Raw genomic sequence first — 6,321 nt, 5'->3', positions numbered from 1 at the left:
CCATCCGGGTGAAGGCTTCGGGAGGAGACTCGCCCGTTTTCCGTGACTTTGTGGTGAAGAAGGTACTGATCGAGTGCTGCGGGTTCCAAGCAGCAGACGTCTGCAGTGTGGCTGAATACAGCAACCAGCCCGACGTGGACATCAGTTTCAGGAGCCTGTCAGGATGCCTCAAGTTCCTGACAGCCCTCAAGGACAAAGGCAAAGAGGGGCCCCTCTCCATCCTGACGGCTGAGCCCCTGTTCACCGTCCCGTCCCAGCGGAACCGGGTTATCATGTTCCAAATGTATAACCCCTACATCCCTGCGGCTGATGTGCTGATGTTCCTCTCTAGGTACGCGGAGGTGAAGGGTGAGAGCGTGGACGTGATGGACAAATACGGGATCTGGACCTGTAAGAGACAGGTGAGAGTGACTCTCAAGACTGACCCCAACGGAGGCCTCCTGCAGCCGCCCTCCAATTTTGCCATCGGGGGGAATCGAGGCTTCCTGTACTGTGCGGGACAGCCACGAGTGTGCCGAATCTGCGGCAAAACCGGCCATTTTGCCGCAAGCTGCAGCACCGCCTTCTGCAGAAACTGCCTGAAGGAGGGACATGCGACGAAGGACTGCAAAGGCAGCAAATGTTGCAACCTGTGTGGGGAGGCTGGCCACGTTTACAGAGCCTGCCCCAAGCGGAAGGTCACTTTCGCCCAGATCACCGGAGACGGACTGAAGAAGGGAAGCGCCTCTGCCACCTCAGAGAAAAAAGACCACCGGTACAGAAGCAGGCCCGGAGAAAGCTTCTGAAGGAGGAGTGGACCCCCCCCAGTGCAGCAGGAGGACGCACCGACAGCACCACCAACAGAGGGCGCAGAGGCCGTGGAACAGGAGATTGCAGATCCCGAGAGCCCCTGGCAGTGCGTCAAATCCAGGAGAAACATCCGGAAAAGGAAATCCGTGGCAGCTGGAGCCTTGAGTGGTGATGTCTCCTCAGACGAGGAAAGGAAAGCTGTCAGATGACGAAACCACAAGAGGCTCAATTTAAAAGCGGCGCTGGATCCACAGGCGACAGAGACGACCGACGCCATCGCAACACCAGCGGACCATCCAGACGACGGAGGCAACACTGCGGCTGAGGCGATCGCGACTCCTCAGAACAGGAACAAGGACGCTGACACCGTCCGGTACGAAGACCGGCCAGCAACCCCGGCACTAACCGACGGCCACATGACTCCGACGATGTCACCCGGTCGCCGGCGGGGACCTGAGGCAGGGTCGGACTGTCACATCGGCCCTGCAGAAATTCGTCAGCGCCACAGGAATGTGGCACCTGGTGCATGCTGACTGACGGAGATGTAAGATCTTTTCTACTTTAAAAATGTCTTTAAAGTTTGCCTCGGTTAACGTACGCAGTGTCAAAGACGGGTTGAGATGTGCGTCCACATTATCCTACCTGGCCAACGTCAAGGCTGACCTGCTGTTCCTGCAGGAGTGTGGGATACCCCACCTCACCAGCTACAGGCGTTGGTCGAGTGTATGTGGTCCCACGGGCCGTCTATCTGGTCAGGTGGGAACGACTGCCGTTCCTCGGGCCTCGGCATCCTGCTGCGGGGAGGAGGCTTTACCATCTCCGAAGTTAGGGAGGTGGTGGGGGGGTTGCCTCCTCGTAGCAGACGTCACGTACAAAAACTGCCCTCTCAGGTTGATGAATGTGTACGCCCCTGCCGTCAAAACCGAGCGGCTGGCGGTCTTGGAGCAGCTGCCACTGCTGCTCACCACCTCCAGGCCGGTCATTCTGGGTGGGGACTTCAATTGCATCATCGACAAGGCCGACCGATCCAGCAGGGCTGAAAACAAACTGGACGCCACGTCCAGAGCCCTGCTGGAGACGGTCAAAGATGCCAAGCTGCTCGATGTCTTCAGCAACCCAGCAGACGGAGGGCAGCGCAGGTACACGTGGTCGCGGCCCGACGGGTCTGTCCGCTCCAGGATCGACTTCATGTTTGTATCCCGCACTCACAGTCAGGCCCACCGACGTCAGGCCGGCGTTCTTTTCTGACCACTGCCTCCTGCTGGCCAACTGTCAGCTGGAGGGAAACCAGAAAGTGGGCAGGGGGTCATAAGAACATAAGAACATAAGAAATAGGAGCAGGAGTAGGCCATCTAGCCCTTCGAGCCTGCCCCGCCATTCAATAAGATCATGGCTGATCTGTTGTGGCTCAGTTCCACTTTCCCGCCCTCTCCCCATAACCCTTAATCCCCTCTCTTATCAAGAACCCATCAACCCGCTTCTTAAAAATATTTAGCGAGGCAGCCTCCACCACTTCAACGGGCATCAACTCCGTTCTAAACCGCCTCCCCTTTATCTTGAGGCTGTGCCCCCTAGTCCTACTGTCTTTTTTGAGCGGGAAGAGTCTCTCCACCTCTATCCTATCCATCCCATTCATCATCTTATACGTCTCAATGAGATCTCCCCTCATTCTTCTAAACTCTAACGAGTACAAGCCTAGTTTATTCAGCCTCTCCTCATAGCTCAATCCCCTCAACTCTGGTATCAGCCTAGTAAACCTCCTCTGCACTCCCTCCAGGGCCAAAATATCTTTGCGCAGGTGCGACGCCCAAAACTGCACACAGTACTCCAGCTGCGGCCTCACCAATGCCCTATACAGCTGCAGCAAGACCTCCCTACTTTTATATTCAATCCCCCTCGCTATGAAGGCCAGCATCCCATTCGCCTTCCTGACCACCTGCTGCACCTGCAAGCTGGGTTTTTGCGACTCATGCACAAGGACCCCGAGGTCCCTCTGCACCGTCGCCTGCTGCAGCTTTTCGCCACGTAAGTAATAGTCCTTCCTACCAAAGTGGACCACCTCACACTTGCCAACATTAAATTCCATTTCCTGGAAGCTGAATGTAGAACTGTTGACCCCAGAGAACCTCGAGGAACTCAAGAAGGTTTACCACGGTTGGAGGACCGTCAAACCCTTCTTTGAGTCTCCATCGCTCTGGTGGGAAGCCATCAAAGGCGACATCAAAAGGTTCTTCATTCGCAAAGGGGTTCAGAAGGCCAAGGAGAGACGGGGGGACATGTCCCGACTCCTGAAAAGCATGCAGGAGCTGCTCCAACTGCAGTCAATGGGGGTTGATGTCAGGGAGGAGCTCCAGGAGGTGAAGAGCCAGCAAGCCTCGCTCTTTGCCTCAGAGGCTGCCAAGGTCATCTTGCAGTCCAGGGTCCGCTCCGTGGAGCAGGATGAAACGTGCTCGCGTTTCTTCTTCCAGAAGGTACACAGAGAAACCTCTGTGATCAGCAGCCTGAAGGAAGAAGACGGCTCAGTAAGGTCATTGCAGTCTGACATTCTGAGGATCTGCAAATCCTTCTATGCCGGACTGTATGACCTGAAGCCAACAGACAGCACGGCCTCCCAGTCTTCACTGTCGTCTATCACACAGGTCTTAGATGGCGAGCGGGACAGCCTGGACAGACCGGTATCTCTGGACGAGCTGACAAAGACCATCGAGTCCTCTCAGAAGGGTAAAACTCCCGGAAGTGACGGCTTACCGGCTGGGTTTTACTCGGCGTTGTGGGAGTTGACGGGCCCGGACCTCCTGGAAGTATACGAGAGTATGCTTCGGAAAGGTAGAATGTCAGAATCCATGAGGAAAGGCATCATTCCCCTCATCTACAAGCAGGAGGGGGGAAGGGTAGAAATTAGAAATTGGCGACCCATCTCACTATTGAACGTGGATTATAAAATTCTGGCCAAAGTCATCGCCAACCGGGTCCCGTCTGCTCTGGGGTCAGTGATCCATCCTGATCAAACCTGTGCTGTACCCGGCAGGAAGATCTCTGACAGCCTCGCGCTACTCAGGGATACGATCGCCTACGTGCAGGACAGGCAGGTGGATATGTGTCTCATCAGCCTAGACCAGGAGAAGGCGTTTGACAGAATATCGCACAGCTACATGATGGATGTGCTCTCCAAAATGGGCTTTGGGGAGGGAATCCGCAATTGGATCCGACTGCTCTACACAGACATCAGTAGCGCAGTTTCAGTCAATGGGTGGGAATCAGATAGCTTTCAAATCAGGTCTGGAGTCAGACAGGGCTGTCCTCTCTCCTCCGTCCTTTTTGTGTGTTACATTGAACTCTTTGCTGAGGCCCTCAGAAGCGACCCAGGCATCAAAGGGGTGACAATCCCAGGCAGTGGAGGCACGCAGGTCAAAGTCTCCCTGTACATGGATGACGTAGCTGTCTTCTGCTCGGACCCCTCGTCTGTCCACAGGCTCCCCCAGGTCTGCGAGCAGTTCGAGCTGGCCTCGGGAGCCAAAGTCAACCAGGGCAAGAGTGAGGCCATGTTCTCTGGGAACTGGGCCGACAAATCCTTTGTCCCCTTCACCGTCAGGGCAGATTACCTGAAGGAGCTGTGCGGCTGCATCAAGCTGTGCGTAGATCCTCGGTACACTAACAGCAAGTGCCACTACTTTTTGAGGTTCTACCTGTCCCGAGTGTTGCGGAGGATGGGTCTGGCCACACTGCCGCGGAACGCTCCGAGTAGTTGGACCGTACCACAGCACCTGTCCTTCGTGGAGAAATTTTTCTGCAAACACACCTTTGACCACATGGCGATTAAGCAGTGATCAGCGCGTAACGTCCTTGGGGCCCTGAGAGAAAAGAAGATGGCGGATCCTGTCGGATGGTTCCCTGAGCAGACTGTCAGTGTCATCTGGCAGAACGCCTCATCACCAGAACTCACAAAAAAGCACCAAGACAGGGCTTGGCTGGTGGTGAGAGGGACACTCCCCGTCAGATCCTTTATGCACGCTCGAGGTCTCAACATCACCGCACGCTGCCCTCGAAGCGGCTGCGGGGCTGATGAGACGATCGCACACCTCCTTGTGGAATGTGCCTTTGCAAAGAAGGTCTGGAGTGAGATGAGGTGGTATTTGTCGAAGTTCGTCCCGAGCAGCTCGGTGACACAGGACTCTGTGCTCTACGGGCTGTTTCCGGGGACGCTCACCGAGACAAATATCAACTGCTGCTGGAAGGTCATAACTCGGTGAAAGACGCACTTTGGTCCACCTGAAACTTGCTGATCTTCCAGTTGAAAGAACTGTCCTTGACCGAGTGTTGCAGACTGGCACATTCCAAGTTCCAGGACTACGTGCTGAGGGACGCGCTGAAGCTTGGGGCAGCCGCCGCAAAGGCACAATGGGGAAAGGCCACACTGTAAGGCCTTTTAACGGAGGCAGACCGAGGGCCCGGGAACTGCAGAATACCCTCGACCTGTGTAACTGTGTGTCAATCTGAGAAATAACGGTACACACTAATTTGTTGAGGCATGTATATAGTTTTTAAGTATTGAAATGTAATCATTGTAATTTGTACAAATCTGTAAATATTGAGGCATGGATACAGTTTTAAGTCTTCAAATATTATCATTGTAATTTGTACAAATCTGTAAAAATGTCTTGATTCTGCATTGTTTGCAGTTCAGAGCCCTGTACATTTGCAATAGTTTCTTTGAGATTTTTATGATGAAAGTATATTTTTGGAAGAAAAAACTGTGCCCCCAGTCTTGAACAATTCATTGTGAAGCCAATTCCATTTGCTCCATTTAATAAAGGTTTTATTTGCAGACTGGACTGTGCAGATTGTTGATTCAGAGAATGTGCAGATTGAATTCGGAGTAAGAATATCAGAATAGGTTCTGGAGGAGGACATATCGACACCTCCATTTTCCCAGCCTATCCCTTCACTCCCTTTGTAGACAAGAATATATCGATCTCTGGGTTGAATATTCTCGCTGACAGCTCACCGAGGTAGAACATCCCAAAGATTCACAACTCTCTCTGAGGGAAGACATTTCTCCTTGTCTCAGTCTTAAATGTCCGACTCCTTATCCTGATTCTGTGACTCCGAGTTCGAGAGCAGTCTCAGCGTCGATCCTGTCAGGATCCTGAACAATTGTGTCTGTCTCAATAAGATCACCCCTTATTCTAAACTTTAAAGAATACAGATCCATTGTACTCACTCTGTCTCCTCATACAGAACAACCCTTTCACACCAAGAATCTATTCAGTGAACCTGCATTGCAGCCTCTAAGGTAAGTCTAGGTTTCCTCAGGTAAGGAGACTAAAACTGTGCACCGTCCCCCAACTGTGACCACACCCAGTCGCTGTTTCATTGCAGCAAGACTTATACTCTTATACATCAGCCCCATTGTAATAAAGGCTAACATACCATTTACCGTCCTAATTGTTCACTGTATCTGTTTGTTCACTTTCTCTGCTTCACCCCAAATCTCTCTGACTCCCAACATTTACAAGTCTCCCATCTTTCCAA

Source organism: Carcharhinus amblyrhynchos, chromosome 9 (genome assembly GCF_965287045.1).
Source record: "Carcharhinus amblyrhynchos chromosome 9, sCarAmb.v2.hapA, whole genome shotgun sequence".
In the NCBI taxonomy this organism is placed as follows: domain Eukaryota; kingdom Metazoa; phylum Chordata; class Chondrichthyes; order Carcharhiniformes; family Carcharhinidae; genus Carcharhinus; species Carcharhinus amblyrhynchos.
Note: the sequence above shows the minus strand (reverse complement) of the source record.